Source organism: Thamnophis sirtalis, unplaced genomic scaffold (assembly GCF_051295495.1).
Source record: "Thamnophis sirtalis isolate CommonGarterSnake01/CBP01778 unplaced genomic scaffold, rThaSir2_p1.2 scaffold_5, whole genome shotgun sequence".
NCBI classification, from domain to species: Eukaryota; Metazoa; Chordata; class Lepidosauria; order Squamata; family Natricidae; genus Thamnophis; species Thamnophis sirtalis.
Genome location: NW_028261385.1, coordinates 58,022,858 through 58,038,742, shown reverse-complemented (window position 1 = coordinate 58,038,742; position 15,885 = coordinate 58,022,858). Strand labels below are relative to the sequence as shown.

General features: G+C 38.0%; 1 long non-coding RNA gene across 2 annotated transcripts in view; it reads left to right on the top strand.

Moving 5' to 3' along the window:
* Positions 1-15,885, top strand: part of LOC148045391 (uncharacterized) — a 212,405-nt gene that overhangs the window by 85,608 nt on the left and 110,912 nt on the right. The window lies entirely within an intron of this gene.

Genomic DNA, 15,885 nt, shown 5'->3' with positions numbered 1-15,885 from the left:
TATATTATTTGGGAAAGTCTGTATTATCTATATAAGTCAGTATGTTCTATTGTCTAAATGGAATGATCCAAGTATAGGGTAATTGTGTCATCAGCCAAGCCAGCTTTATCCAGATAAGGTTGCAGTTAAACCTCAAGCTTATTAAAGCCTTTAATGACAATGTTGAATCAATGAGTATCCTTAGATTATAAATCCAACCCTTTAAGGGAGTGAGATTCCATAGAAATAAATACATGATTAACTAACTAGCCTTACCTGTCTTTTATCTGGATTAAGCCTCAGTTTATCTGTCCATTGCCAAACCAAAGCAATGGGTGAGGACAGTCATAGCCTCATCTTCTCTGTTGTCATCTCTATACCAAGCTCAGGTCAAATATCCAGATGACCTCTCTCAGGTATTGCAAATGTTAAACTGCTGCAAGAATTAAAAGAATTCCACAAATTTCCAAAGCAGAAATGCAAAGGAGACAACTATCATTTTCCCCCACCCCAAGAAACATACCTATAAGACATCAGTACTATTGAGATAGATTTATGAGTTTTGGGTTCAAAAATTAATTTCAAGGACAAGACATCAGTACTATAATTCATGTTTTGGCAACATCTAAAACTTGGTTGAAATAAATCTAATTTAATTATTTAATCGAGTAGGGATTAGAGTTGTCTTAGTACTGTTTTCCCAATTACCAAGAAAAGCATGTTAGCAATGTGGCCCATTGTTGTTAATGCCCACATCCTCTCTAGGTATCTTTACGAGTGGTTAAGTTATGGTTTCTTTTAAAGAGGCTAGAATCACTCCTTCTCTAGACCATGTGTTTACAGCTTCCTGGCCAAGGATGAAATCCCAGTTTTAATGAGCAATGAAAGCAAAAGTTGAGTTCATAAGTAATTCAGCCAAGGTCTCTGCCCATATTCTCAGATCCAATAAGTGAATGTTATCCAGATGATAGGACTCTTGTAGGTGATATCTGAGAAACATTCAGACTGAGAATCCTTTTCTTCCCTGCCTTTAACTTGCCTCTAAAGTTTCTACTTCACTCTAGCCACTGATTTTTCTAAATTATGAAAGATTGTACATATAATATTCCTGGCACAGGGGCCTGTGAATGAATGATAAGATAACCCAAGACAAAATAGAAGTATATCTCCTATTTTTTATTATACGTATTCTTCTTATTCCATAATATTCCACCCAATATTATGCATGGTCTTTTTATAGTCATGGACCAAGCTGTCAATTGAAACAACACATTAGGATCAGTTATTAGTTTCTCAAACTATTGGAATTCTCTGCCTGAATTTTATTTATTAATTCATCTAAGCAGAAGTAACAGGAGAAGTCAAGATTGGAACATGTGAGCCAAGAAAAAAAAACATAGTTTATGAGTAAAATGCTTTTTTATTATCCATAATCTGGAATGTAACAAACCAAATCTATTAGGGTATGCAATGTGTAAATGTATTCTCTGCATATCACTATAAAAGTGTATTAGTGAAGTAGGATGAATTGTTATTTGGGATTGTAGTTCAATAGAATAAAGGCAGGTAATCCTCAAAAAAGTTATATCACAAACAAACCTTTATTTGGCTAATCAAGTTCCTGCTCTAGAAGCAGATTGTGCTGGGAAGATTTTACTTCTTTCTCTAGTTCAGTTACAGAATTTGTTTGGAGGCATAGCATAGAAAAATACATAAAGTGGCAAGTAGAATCTTTGAGATGGCAGAAAATAATCCTAGTGTAACATTTTCTGGCATATTCCTTCTGGCAATCCCTATTCTACCATAGGCACAATGAGCTGATTTAGTGTTCAAAGCACATTAAGGACAAGGAGTAGCGATTCCCTCTGACTGTTTCTCTCTAAATATCTCCAGTTAGAGAGAAAATATATGCCATCCATTCTTGTTAATATGGTAAATAAAAGGACCCAGATTATTGGAGGCAACATGCTGACTCTGCAAACCACTTAGAGAGGGCTGTAAAGCCTTATGAAGAGTTATATTGCTATTGCTATGGGGTGGAGATAGAGTGATGGTAAATGCTAGATCTATTCACCTGTCAAAACTTGCTCTGGTTTTGCACAGATATATGAATGCATTCAGAAATGAGCTGACAGGTGGGCTTTTTTTGAATACAGGTTTAGCATTATTCCAGAAGAGCATTTAACACAAAGTCCAGAGCAGCCCAAACAACAACTAAAAGGGACAGGAAGAGTTAAACAGCAGAGGAGAGGCAGGCTTTATTTCTCCTGCTTTACTATGCAGATCCCTTGTCACTGCTGTTCAGGTTGATCCATGTCTCTGAGCTGGGGATTATTCAGGATCCTTAGAAGATGCAAGGTGACAGCCTATTACAGGTAATCCTTGATTTACTACTGGTCACTTAGCTCCATTACAGTTGCAAATGGAAGACTAGCTATATGAAGGACTGTTGATGCCAAAAGCAAAATAGTTATAGGAAGCAATGCCCAAGAACTACAGGTAAAGGGCCACCCCAGCCTAAAGTGGCTAGCACATACCAAAATTATCAAATTCCATAGGGGTCACCTGACTGTGTCATCAAGAGGAGGGTAGGTGAAATGTATCAAACTAGACCCAGGGGTGAAATCTGTGTTGGAATAAGAGGGAAAGTCTAACACGGGTACCGTTAAGAATGATTTAAGGCAGCCTGGATCAAGTGGGAGTAATGTGGTGAGGACAAAAAGTAGCTGCCAGAGCACGGTTGTGCTACACAGGTAGCCTCGACATACAACCATTCATTTAGTGAACATTCAAAGTTAAAACAGCACTGAAACAAGTGATTTATGACCAGTTATTCCCACTTGCAGCATCCCTGTGGTCATGTGATCAAAAGTTGGCCAACTAGCATGTATTTATGATGGTTGCAGTGTCTTTGGGTCATGTGATCATTTTTTGCGAACTTCTGTTTTTCTCAATGGGAAAGCCAGATTCATTTAACAATTGTGTTATTAATTTAACAACTGCAGTGATTCACTTAACAGCTGTGGCAGGAAAGGTCATAAAATGGGGCAAAACTCACTTAACAACTATTTTGCTTAGCCACTGAAATTTTGGGCTCGATTGTGATCATAAGTTTTGGGCTACCTGCAGTTAGATGTACTGTAAGTAAAGAGAACTCAAAGCTCACCGTGTCTGATAAAGGCCTGAAAACAAAGCACTACTGTAGATGAGGAACCAAGATGCAGTGTGACTTACTAAAAGAGGAAATAAAATTTGAACATCATGCTTTAAATGTTTATTACAATGAAGAGGGCAGACAAAATCCCTTTGCAATGTTTTATTGCTTTTATTACTCAGGAAATTGTTTACGATTCTGCTGAAAACATTTAATAAGGCTAACCCTAAATATAATTTTCACCAAATTTCTGCAATCTGAATTCATACAGATTTGATCTAAATTCTCCCTCTATTTCAACATAAGCTTGCAAATTAGATTTAACTGTCCAGGGAGACTAGATGAAGTGCATGGTTCTTTTTATATTGGGGAAGCAGAAAGGAGAGAATGTGTATTTCATTAAAATGATGAAAAAGCCATTAAAAGGTTCTTAGCATTTGTGTGCCAGAAGTACTGATAGCATTTATTATGTGGTGACAGGTAGTTATGAGTGAAATGCATCACATTCTTCATCTTTTAGATAAAAAGGGATCATTTTTAATGGGGTTTTTTTTCATCGTTTAACCATAATTGAATTTTTCCTCTTAGTTTTCCCCTTTTGACTTTTATGAATACTCCTTTTTTTCTCTTTTATTTATTTATTTATTTTGCATGCTGTTTTTAACAGTAAATCCATTTGTGTTCCTCTCACAGCATGAAGTCACGGGGGAAATAAGCCTTCCATTCACGTAGGAAGTGCTGGACAATTGGAGGCACTGAACATTGTACGTAATTGGATTGTACACATTTGGAAACTGCAAATGCCTCTCAGCCTCAAACGCAAACATTTTGAGGCCAAAATATTTAGATAAAGAACGCTTTTCACAGTATTTATCACCACACTATTCTTTCCACAAAAAAAGTTTTCATGTGTAAACTTGTAGGATATAAGATGGTTATTCAAAACAGAGGAACAGTGTTGATTTTTTTAAAGTTCACAATCTTAGCAAATATGATTATTTTCCAAATGGCTAGATTCATCCATCCACACAAAAGAACTGAGGTTTTAAAAGTCTGCATTTGAATTCTTGAATATTAAAACCTACAGTATGATTGTGATGATATATTAGGGTTGAATGGAGGGTGTGATTGGCCTTGGCTAGTATTCTTTAACAGGCTCATGGCTAGCAATATAATTGTCACTTCTTTCTATTTAGCAAGTGATAGGTGAGAAATTAATTCAGTGAGATTGAAAAAAACTGAGATTCATAAGAGCTTATTATGAGAGAAAACTGTCATGCCCCCATCAGAGCCAGAATCTGCAGACCAAAGCAAGCCAGAATTGGAGCCGACGGAAATCAAGGGGGCAGCTTCAGAGGAAAAGGGGAGGCCCAATCAGGCCAGGCCCTTTCCGGATTGGGCCGGCTTGTAGGCAGGGAGGAAGGGGGCAGGGCAGAGGTGGTATTCAGTAGGTTCTGACCAGTTCTGGAGAACCAGTAGTGTAAATTTTGAGTAGTTTGGAGAACCAGTAAATACCACCTCTGACTGGCCCCACCCCATCTATTCTATGCCTCCCGAGTCCCACCTGATCAGGAAGAAATGGGGATTTTGCAATATCCTTCCTCTGGAGTGGGGTGGGAATGGAGATTTTACAGTATCCGCCCCTTGCCACGCCCACCAAGCCACACCCACCAAGCCATGCCACACCCACCAAGCCACGTCCACAGAACCAGTAGTAAAAAGATTTGAATCCCACCACTGGGGCAGGATAACCAAAAGAGTCTAAGAAGGGAACATGAGAGATAGAGCTCAGGCGATGAGCAAGGACCACTCTTCCTGATCCTCGAGCACGGAGAGTGGATAGAAGGTAAGAACAGCTCAGACTGACCTACTACTCTGGAGGAGAGCGCTCAACACCTCTTCACAGACACAGCTGGGGACTGAGGCTTAAGGAGACACTGTGGAGAGGGGCATTTGTCTGGACCAAACATTGAATTCCTGGAGTGTTGATTGCCAATGTTTGAACTTTTCTAGATTGCTTGCATTCTTTCTGGATTTCTTGCTTTGCAGCCATGGTGCTCACAGCATTGGGCTCAACTATTTGCAGCCAGACGCTGCTTGAGGTAGCGGTGTTTGTGTGTGTGCATGTGTTTGTGTGTGTTTGTGTGTCATCCCTTTGCTATGGGTCATGCCAGAAACGTGGGAGCGTTTGGAGACATTTGGAGCAATAAAGAGGCGGTTTGAACTGCCAGCTGCCTGTGTTACCCCTGTGCTGTGCCCCGGGTCACCACAGAAAACAGGCAGATTTCTTCGTTCCTGTAACAGCACTTTAGGGAGCCCATTTTGTCAAAGTGCATGCAATAATAAGATTAATATTTAAATTGGGAGATATATTTACTAGAGTAGTAGTAAATTTCATCTAAAATAGACAATGCAGCACAGACCCTTCTTGCACAACTAGGCAGTTTGTACCATTTGTCTGGAGTGGTCTGCTTAAGCCAAGGGTTGGATTAGAAGACATCCAAGGTCCCTTCCCACCCTGTTATTTATTCTGTATTCAGCTGAATTCCTGTCCAACATTGCAAAATTCCCAGCTTGCCTAGGCATTCTAAATGTAGTCATTCCAGCATATTCAGGAATAACAGACATTTCTCCAGATACAGCATTTTCATAATTTTTTCCAGATCTATTAAATACAAAACAACTAAATCTTTGTTGCCATGAAATGGCCATACAAATTTTTCTAGCCCAGATCTGGTAACTCTGTACTTCCAGAATTATTATCTTGATTAATAACAATTGATCAACATGATAAAACTGGTAAAACTATCAGCATCATGACTTTATGACATCTGGAGTTCTGGGTTTCACCCAGAACTCCAGATGTTGACTAAGGAATGAAACAGCTGTTCCAAACTTCAGAGAGATATGTAAGAGCAGCTCAAACTGGAATTCTTCTTGCCGCAGCATCTCCATTGCATTGGGATCAGCTGTCCCAGCTGCTAGTGGGGAAAATTCTTTGAAGTTAAACCAAAACTGGAAGCAGACACCATGTGCTTGTTTTAAGATCGGACGAAGTATCTGCTAGGCCATTATAAAGAGTTAGGCTATCAATAGAAGCCTCTGTCCTGGTTATCATAAATATTGGGTAGATGTGTCATATAGTAGTACCCTCTAAATACTATATTATGTATTATAAGAAAACTAAATGTATTTTTTTTTACAATTTCTGGTTCATGTGTTAAAATGTGGGAAGGGGTGATAACATCTGTGAATAGTATTTTGCCCAACAGAGCTAAGAACTCTGAATGAACCTCATTGACTATATTCACAAAATGTGTTAAGCTTAAATATTGTGTGCTAGTTTATGGCTCAATGTGGGCTACATACCCAGCTAAAGTGGATTTAGTGTACTGTGTAGATCTAGGCAATTGCTTGGTAGTGTTAGGCTTTGGGTTTAGTAATCATTGTGTAAAAAACAGATTTTGCTGACAACTGTGGCTGCATCTTCAGAGGCGAATTGGTCTGCTAAGAAGACCACCAGCAACTGAGCTGTGACTGCCGGGGTCCAATCTTTGTAGTCAGTATCAGTATATTGCAGCCAGTTTTGTGAATTCACTATGTGTTGATTTAACTCACCCTTGATTAGCTGTTGTGCAAGCACATTCTTAAACTATTGTTTCCGATGTAGCTTTCCTAGCCCAGAATAAAGACTGCTTTGTATAGATTGCCTGTTCATATTCCGATTTTTAAAAGCTCGTAAATCTAGACCTGAATATCTGTAGTTCTTTTTAAATAGCTACAGCTATTTTTAAAATGTCATCTGCTAAATTGGAAATGGTGTTTAATAAATCAGTTTAAAAACATTTATCAAGAAAACGCTTTCTGGACGTTGCAGAACAGATGAAAGCAAATGAAGTAATTCTACTAGCTTGGATAAAATATAGTCAAATCTCTCTCACATTGAACTTGATTTCTGGTGACTTCCAGGTAGCTATATTGGTAATAAAATGATGTGATTGCTTTTTCCAGCATGTTTTTTTAAAAAAATTCCATTGGTCTAAATCAGGGGTCCTCAATTCCCAGTCCATGGACTGGCTCCAGCTGCTGCCTGCCAGAAACAGGGTCATGCAAATAAGTGAAGCCCCATCCACATGATGCAAGCAGCACATGAAACCAGTGGTGAATTTCAAATATTTTTACTACCAGTTCTGTGGGTGTGGCTTGGTGTGCATGGTGTGGCTTGATGGGTATGGCAGGGGAAAGATACTGCAAAATCTACATTCCACCACATTCTGGGGCCAGCCAGAGGTGGCATTTGGTGGTTCTCCGAACTACTTAAAATTTCCACTACTGGTTCTCCAGAACCTGTCAGAACCTGCTCGATTTCACCCCTGAATGAAACCATGCTCTCCCCTCCCAGTCCATGGAAAAACCTCTCTCCACAGAACTGGTCCCTTGATGCCCAAAAGGTTGGGGGCAGCTTGTCTAAATAACTAATGGTATCTGCTGCTGTGGCCTAGAGGTGGAGCTCTCATCTCTCAATCAGGAGGTTGTGAGTTCGATCCCAGATAGAGGCAGACATAGGGTCTCCTGCTTGGGCAGTGGGTTGGATTAGATGACCTGCAAGATCCTTTCCAACTCTGTTAATCTGTTAAAGTACTTGCCAAATAGAAACCTTCTTAGCTTTTTTTAGGTTACTTAAATTAAACCAGAGACTGATACTAACTCCTAAATACTGCGAGCCAAATTATGTTGAAAACTACCAGCATCAATATGTTTCTGTAACAAAACTACAGTATATTAATGCAGGTTTTGTGAAAGGGATCTGGGGAATGCCATTAAAAATTATTATTTTTTAATGCAATCAAATGACAATCTGGGTTGCTGGAAATAGGATCCAGTGTAAGTAGGGAAATAGCTTTCTTATTAGAGAATGGTGTTATTTTCTGATACATAGTTTCCTAATCTCCACCATGCCTATGTCAGCCTATGAACTAATTGTGTCCTTATCATAATGTGGATGTTGATTATTCACAAAGCAAGTTTCGGAAAAAACATATTTGCACTTTTGCTGCTTGATGTCAGCTGGGGGGAAAAGGAAGCTTTGAAATGACCTGAGGAATCTTTATTAGGCAAACACACACAATAGATCCCTATTGCTATAATTCCTAGATTATTCTATAATCAGCCTATTTCGTACAAATCTTTGTGATCATGAACTAAACATTCTAGAGTCCCCTTACTGCTCGAGAATTAGCTGAATATCAAGAGACTGATTAAACTTTCTAATTGCCAACATTTCAATTTATAGCTTTTAGAATTTCAATGATAGATGTAATGTGATTCCAATTATAACTGTTTTGTTGATATTCTTTGTAGAAAACTACTCTTGTGTAGTAGTTATTGATCCCTAGAGATCACATTTGGAAGTCACAGGGGGATTTGAGGGGAAGGAGGGAAGTAAATTCTCTCATTTCCCTTAATGGAAGAAACTCTACCAATCAAAGAAAAGCTTGATTTCATCCTGATCATACTCTGGCATTCGAGAAAGGTATACTTTGCAATGAATTAACATTTTTAGGAAAAAGCTCTGAAAAGTTAAAGAGTGATGTTGCTTTCATTAAAAAAAATATTCTCAGATAAAATAAAATAAACACATAAGAAATCAGAGATCAGGGGCACTGAGGTTATGGACCAGGATCGCAATTATAGCTCTCTTGGTAAAGCATCATTTTAATGTTTTGGCCATCTATGAGTGGAATTATCTGTCTGTGCAGTTTGGCTGCCAGTGGGAGTAGAAAGGCAGAAGGCACTGATTGGTGCAGAGTAATTCCACCTCTGGGCTACCTCCAAAATTTGAATGCTACTGTTGGCTCAGATACCATAACTCAGCACAAAAACATGTTTTCACACTTTTTAAATGAACATATGAAGAGAGATAAAGAGACAGATTTACCAGAAATCTATCACAGACCTATTTTTTTTTAAAGTTATTTTATGTGCTAGAGAAAATAAAATGTCAGACTGGATTCACTTTTTTTAAAGAAACCATACTTGTTTATCCTCTAGATTAGTTTATTTCTGTGTATATTTTAATTCTCCGCAGTGTATTTTTATTTTAAAGCACTCATGCACTTAATAGAAAGAATTCCAGGAGATCAATTGTCAATCTGAACTTCATTAAGAATGTTGATTATAATAGTAAAATCCATTACAAACTAAATTTAACCAAAGAAAAGAGAATACAGAGAAGGGGCAAAAGTGCAACAATAAAAAGACAAAAGAGAAACAAGTGAGTTTACAATAAAGAAAAAAGAAATACTAACTTTCAACCCCATCCCAACAAGTATAAACAAATTTAGTAACTTCTCACCCTCTATAAAATTACATTTATTTCTTCATACCATATCCCATATTGTTTAAGTGATATAAACAACTCTGTGAAACATCATCTTTTCAGTCATAATGTCAGCAGAAAGTCCAAAAGAGTTGCCAGAAGTACAACAAATCTTGTTTTAACCTTTATCAAATAAACCAACCTTATATTCTTTCAGTTTACGTCTAAAAGTCTTAATTTTTAATACATCCAAATATTGTTCTTGGATTTGATTTATTTTAAATTTTTTGGTCAAGCTATTTTTGTATATTCTATAGGAAAAAAATTATCCAGGTTATTTTCTTCATTTATCCTTTTCTAAGTCATTCTCTTGGGCCGTCAATTGTAAATCCATGTTCATCTCTATCTTGACAGATAAAATTTGTTCCATAGCTCTCATTTCTTCAATGGGCATAGTCTAGCCATTGGAGTAGACATCATTACTGGCATTGTTGATATTGTGGCTACCACTTTCTGATTCCATTCTTCAAAAATCTCCTTCAATATTTTTATTGTCATAATGTTTTGTATCATCTTACACACCCGTATATCTTTTCTCTACCTAAAATATTTAGTTTTCTACTAGTTATAAAAATCATGAAATTGCTTATGTATGTTGTGCTTTGTAAAAAAAACAAAATAATATTTATTTCTCATAAGAAGCTCTTTGTACTTTTTAATTTATTGCAAAATATTATTGTAAAAATTTCAATATTCTAATTTTATGTGGTGCCTTAGCCCATTTATAATTTTTTTAAGATCAAAATCTTATTTAATTTTTGCTGGCTTTCTCAGTTTCTTTAAATTCTTAAACTTCCAATTATTTTTTTCTTTCATTCAGGATTGAAGATTATTACCTGATGCTTTCAAACTTGTTTAAAAGTTGTTCAGGTTTCCTTAAAAGTAGTTACTGAACAATTTTTTAAAGGATTAAAAAGTGATTTGTGAACTTAATGTCCTTTAAAAGTCTCCATTGCAGTTGCAAGAAAGATGACCATCAAGTCCCATCAAAACCCACAGAAAACTTCTGGCTATGTAATCTTCTTGTGAGAAGTAGCTGTCCAAATCATATGTGGGCAATCTCCTTTCTTCTCCTTATCAGGAAAGATTCCAAGGAACAAGTCAACACTAGTTCCTTGGTTTTTGCCATACTCATCAGCTCTGCTTTCTGTGTATATAGAAATCTTTCAAATCAAAATTAAAATTTTGTGAGTAAATCCCTTTAAAATTATTTTAGATTTAATCATAACAGGAGAACAAAACAAAATAAGTCAAACAGGGTGAGAAAATTGCATTTATTGTAACACCCCATGACAACAAAATAGGAAGAATATATACTTGTCTATTAGTCAGTCAGTCAGATGACTGTGAGATTGTGATTGACTGAAAATCTCCCAGTGAGTTTCACAGTTAAAATTGTATCTCATCCTGCATTCTTAGTCCAAGTATAATTCAAAGGAAACAGAAGGAAATGAAGAAAATAAGCTTAAATGTCAACAGTTTTAAACAATAAAAATTAATAGCATATAATTCTACTGTCTTAACCAGCAAGCTGTCACAATGGCATTCCTGGAATATTCATTTTTACTGTATTTTGAAAGAACAGGGGAAAAAGATCCTGGATTTTTAAAATCTTAAGGATTTATCAAGAGAGTTGACTTAAATTTTACAATTCTTTGGAATAGTTGTTTTTCAAATTGATAAAACCCTTGGATACAAGCCAGAATTTATTAATATTAACTAAGCATTCCAGCTCTTTAAAGGGTCTTTTCTAAAGTGGCACATAGGGAAAATCCTGACAATTATCATTCGGTTTAAGAAAGAAAAATGGCTTAGTAACCCCACTGAAAAGAAAAGCATTTTTAGAAGAAATTCTTGAGTATATGGAGCGGCTGGCCACCACTATCGTGAGTACTTCCGAGAGACATGCTGGAAAAAAGGAAAACCAAATGTAAACCTAACTCCTCAAACTCAGTCCCAGAATCAAAGAGGCACCAGAGCCTGAATGGGTTGTCAACAGGTCCAGGCTTCCTCTATCCCCATGATGGTGAACCTATGGCATGTGTGCCAGAGGTGGCAAGCAAAGCACTCTCTGTGGCCACGCATGCCATCATCAGCTGCTCTTCTGGTTTCCGCCACACACATGCACGCCAACCAGCTGGTCTTTGTGGGTGCTGGAGCACTGGAAAACATCTGGAAAATGACCAAAAAACAGGCTGGTTTTGAGACCATTTTTGAGCTGTTTTGGGGCTGGTTTGGGGGCCAAAAGATGGCCTGGAAAATGGCCTTTAAAAAGCCTGAAAAATGACCAAAACTGCCCCCAAAACAGGCATGCGGGTGCCAGCCAGCTGTTCTTTGAGTTTCTGGTGCTCTGGCATGCGCGGAGACCAGCTGTCAGTGCACATGAACGTGCCGGAAACCCAGTGCTCTGGTGCCCATGCACATGCGATCCAGTTTAGGCACTTGGTACCGAAAAGATTCGCCATGACTACTCTATCCACTGCAGAACACATGATGCTACAGAAAGGCCTAACTCTGATGATGTTACCTAGTTTGGGCAATGAAACGTCTGCAAGAAAAAACAAGCCCAGAAAGCACCAAGGACCCCCTCATTTCAACTCCGAGCTACAAATATTCTCCTTTTAAGTTGCAATCAGAGAATTGATTTGCTACCTAATAAACCAAGTAGGAGATATCAAAAGAATCTTACTCCCACATCTGAGGATTACCATACAGAAAATAACAACTGCCAAACATTTCCATCGTGCCAAACCTATTGCAACAGTATCACTCAAAAAGCAGATTATTTGAATCCTCCCATGACGCCAGCTGATCTTTATCATGCCAGAAGGGATCCTTGTTTTTCTGCTGTTCCCTGGTTGGAAGCTTTGCAACCTGATACAAAAATTAGGGGTGGGAGGGGGTTTCCTTGAAGAACATTGTAACAGAAATTTCAGCTGGGATATCAATCTGCAAACCTTTAGATGTAACTGTGAGAAACAGCCTGGCCACCTACGGTTCATGTGTCTTCTAGAAAGGAAAATGCTAGGAGCCCAAATTAGGCTTTGGGGCTTGGCAAAGGTCTTCCTTTTCTTTGAAATGTGTGATACTGACTCATCTGTGAAAGGTGGCATCAGCATATGCCACATGGGAACAGGAAGCTAGAGAAGAACATTTAATGGCATTGTATTTCCATAATGTCAGAATAAGCATACGTTCAGTAATTAGCTATCACATTAAGTAGGACAACATGATTTAATAGCCCTGTTTACTGTTTTAATACTTATGCTATAGTAGGTATCTATAAAGATATGAAGGATTCTAATATATAAGTCAATGAACACTGTTCTGTTCATAATTATTCAATTGTAGGCAATTTCCAATCTTGTATTCTACAGAATTGCTACACAGAATTATTACATAGAAAGTACATAGAATCATATATTTGAAAGGGCTTATGTGCCATAAGGTACAGCCCACTGAGATATAGTAGCTTTAAAGAGGTACAGAGGCTATTATTCCACCTTTGTGTCTGAAGCACGTTTAATGCACTGAATTTGAAAGGCTGCACAGCCCTTACAGAAAAGAGCAATATCAATTTGTCTTTTCAATTTGTATAGTCGTTCATAGTAACTATCTTCTGCGCAGATCAGGGGTGGGTTCTGGCTAGTGTTACTGCTGGTTTGCTCATGCACGCACTTTGCGCGCACATGCACAGTTCAATAGAAATTGTCCTGTGCATGCACAAAACTAAAAAACAAGATGGTGGTGGTGGCGACCAGGGAACTGGTTTGGGGGCATGGCTGGCCTGGATCTCTGCCGGTTCTGCGATCCAGGCCAGCATACCACTACCAGTTCAGCTGAACTGGTCCAAAAGCGGTAGGAATCCACCACCGGTGCAGATAGTCATTGTTTATCGGCTGCCTTGTTTAAAAAACAGTTATAAAAATCCAATGGTACATAACTTTTGAGATGCAAGTTTATTCGGCATCAGTTACCATTTTGCCCCTGCGCCCTCCAGAGTCTTGAAACTACTAAAGATAATATTGATTGGAGGGAGGGAGGTGTGTTTCTGTGTATGGTGTTGAGTCAGTATTGATGTCTGGCAACTGCCTGGACAAGTCCCTGCAGTTTTCTTGGCAAGATTTCAGAAGTGCTTTTCCATTGCCCCTTTTCTAGAAAGTGAAAACAGAGTGAGCGACTGGCCCAAGATCACCCAGCTGGCTTTGTGCCTAAGGGAGGACTGAATTCATAGTCTCCTTATTTCTAGCTTAGTGCCTTAGCCATTACACCAAACTGGTTCTCAGTGGTTATCTACATAAACCCAAAATGTGTGTGTTGGAGCAGCTGGTTCTCCTTCTTCAGCACAATCTCTGGAGATCACATTTGAGAAGAAAGTCTAGCCAGTATGCCCCTTGACCTTCCTATACAGTGGAGGTCATGTAGCACCATCTTGAAAGCTTAGTGGCCAAAATGGGGAAAGCAGAGATTGGAGTCATTAAGCAAAATGATCATGTCAGCACATCATTTAATTGATATGGTGATTTTTGACAATAATGGACCAGTTCCATTATGGTTGTAAGTTGAGGACTACCTGTATTATCATGTTAATTGTCATCAACAATAAATTTCTGTCTGTACCCCCCTTCCCTGATTTGAATTGTGAGCCGCGCTGAGTCCCCTTCGGGGGAAAAGAGCGGCATATAAATATAATAAAATCAAATCAAATCAAAATCAAATTTGGTACTAAGCAGCACTGAAAACAATTTATAAGGGAAATATTAAGGAAGGGAGAAATTCTTGAATCATTTCCCAAAGGCACAATTTTCTATTAATATTAGTGGTAGCACCACTGCTGATGAAAATTAATAGGAAGATTTCCCTTATAGTATCTTTTCTTGGGTTTTAATTATAACATACAGAAGCTGTGAGACTTCAGAGAGACAATTGTGCAACAAGAGAGAATTTTCACCCATGCCTCCAGACCGTCTCTAAGTTGGAGAATATCCAACTTCACCCAAAGAATTTATCTGAAATTCTCTTCTTTTAGGGGAAAAAAACATCAAAAACTAAAATGAATTATCATGGATCAAATTGGATAAGACCAATTTGAAAACAAAGCAATACAAGATAATTTTTTTTATTTTTCTGAAAGCAAAAAAAAAAAAAAAAAAACATTCCTTTTGCAGTTATGTTATGTCTAGTTGTAAATAACTCTGATCTGCTGTTGACATAGTTAGCCTTTAATAATTCTATCTGTGCTGCAAAGAACAGGAATGAATACAGCAAGATTTATTCCAGTTCTTTCTACCCTTACTTAATTTTTTATTAAGTTTGGCTGCTTGGCATTTTCTGCAATGTTTATTCTTGATGGTGGACTGGAGTAGTTAGAAGAAAGATATAAAGCCAACATAATGAGCTGTTAAAACTTTCTAATAACAAATAGGTTCAAATGGAAGGCTGGGACTCCTATTACATATCTCTTGGAAGGATAAATAGTCCAGGACATGAGATGACAAGGTTGGCATCACTGCACTGTGGAACTTGTAACTCATCTGAATCATTAAACATTTCTGAGTGCAAAAAATTCCTAAGGGATGTGTGACTCCAAAAAGATTGGCAGTGTCCTCAGATGTAAGTCTCATCCAAGCTAATGCAAAAGTGCCATCTATCAAAATTAAACAACAGTGAACATTGGCTATGCAGTTGGTATGGAAGGGCAGACATAGGCAACATTTTTTGAGTCAAGGAATATATCTGGACTTTTGAAGGTTGTCCCAGACACCCTCACTGGTTGCCAGAATGGGTGTGGGGCTTAGTCTGTCTTATTTGGAGATGGCCACTTGTAAAGCACTCATTTACCAGAAACCAAATTAGCAAAGGTGTTCCCTTTAGATTCATAAATATTTTTCTGTTCTGAGCAAGTGAGGCATACAGTATGTCCAAAGAAAGCATTGGTCTTGTCGATGCCTACCATTTATATTTTCTAAGAGAAATAGAAAACACATGGGGTATTCTTGCAGACAGCGAGACTGGCACTCTTTTTCCCCTTCGCTAAAATGGGGGGGGGGGCTGGCCAGCATGTGAGGCATCCATCCCATGGTCTGAAAGTTTGACACCCTTGCTCTATATGTATCCATGTCTGTATTTTTATTTAAAGCAATCTAAAGAATTATATTCTGGTGAGTCAAGAACACCATCAAGGGTAACTCTCATAGGCTCAGTGAAGTTCCAGGCACACTGTTGCCTATCCCCATCATAGAGTTTGCCTGGGGCTATTGTGTCAGGCCCTTTTAGAATAAGCTCTGGATGATTATGTATTTATTTTATTTATAAAGTTATTGAAATCATTTATATAGCCGCTCACCTTGTATAGAACTCTGGGCAGCTCCCA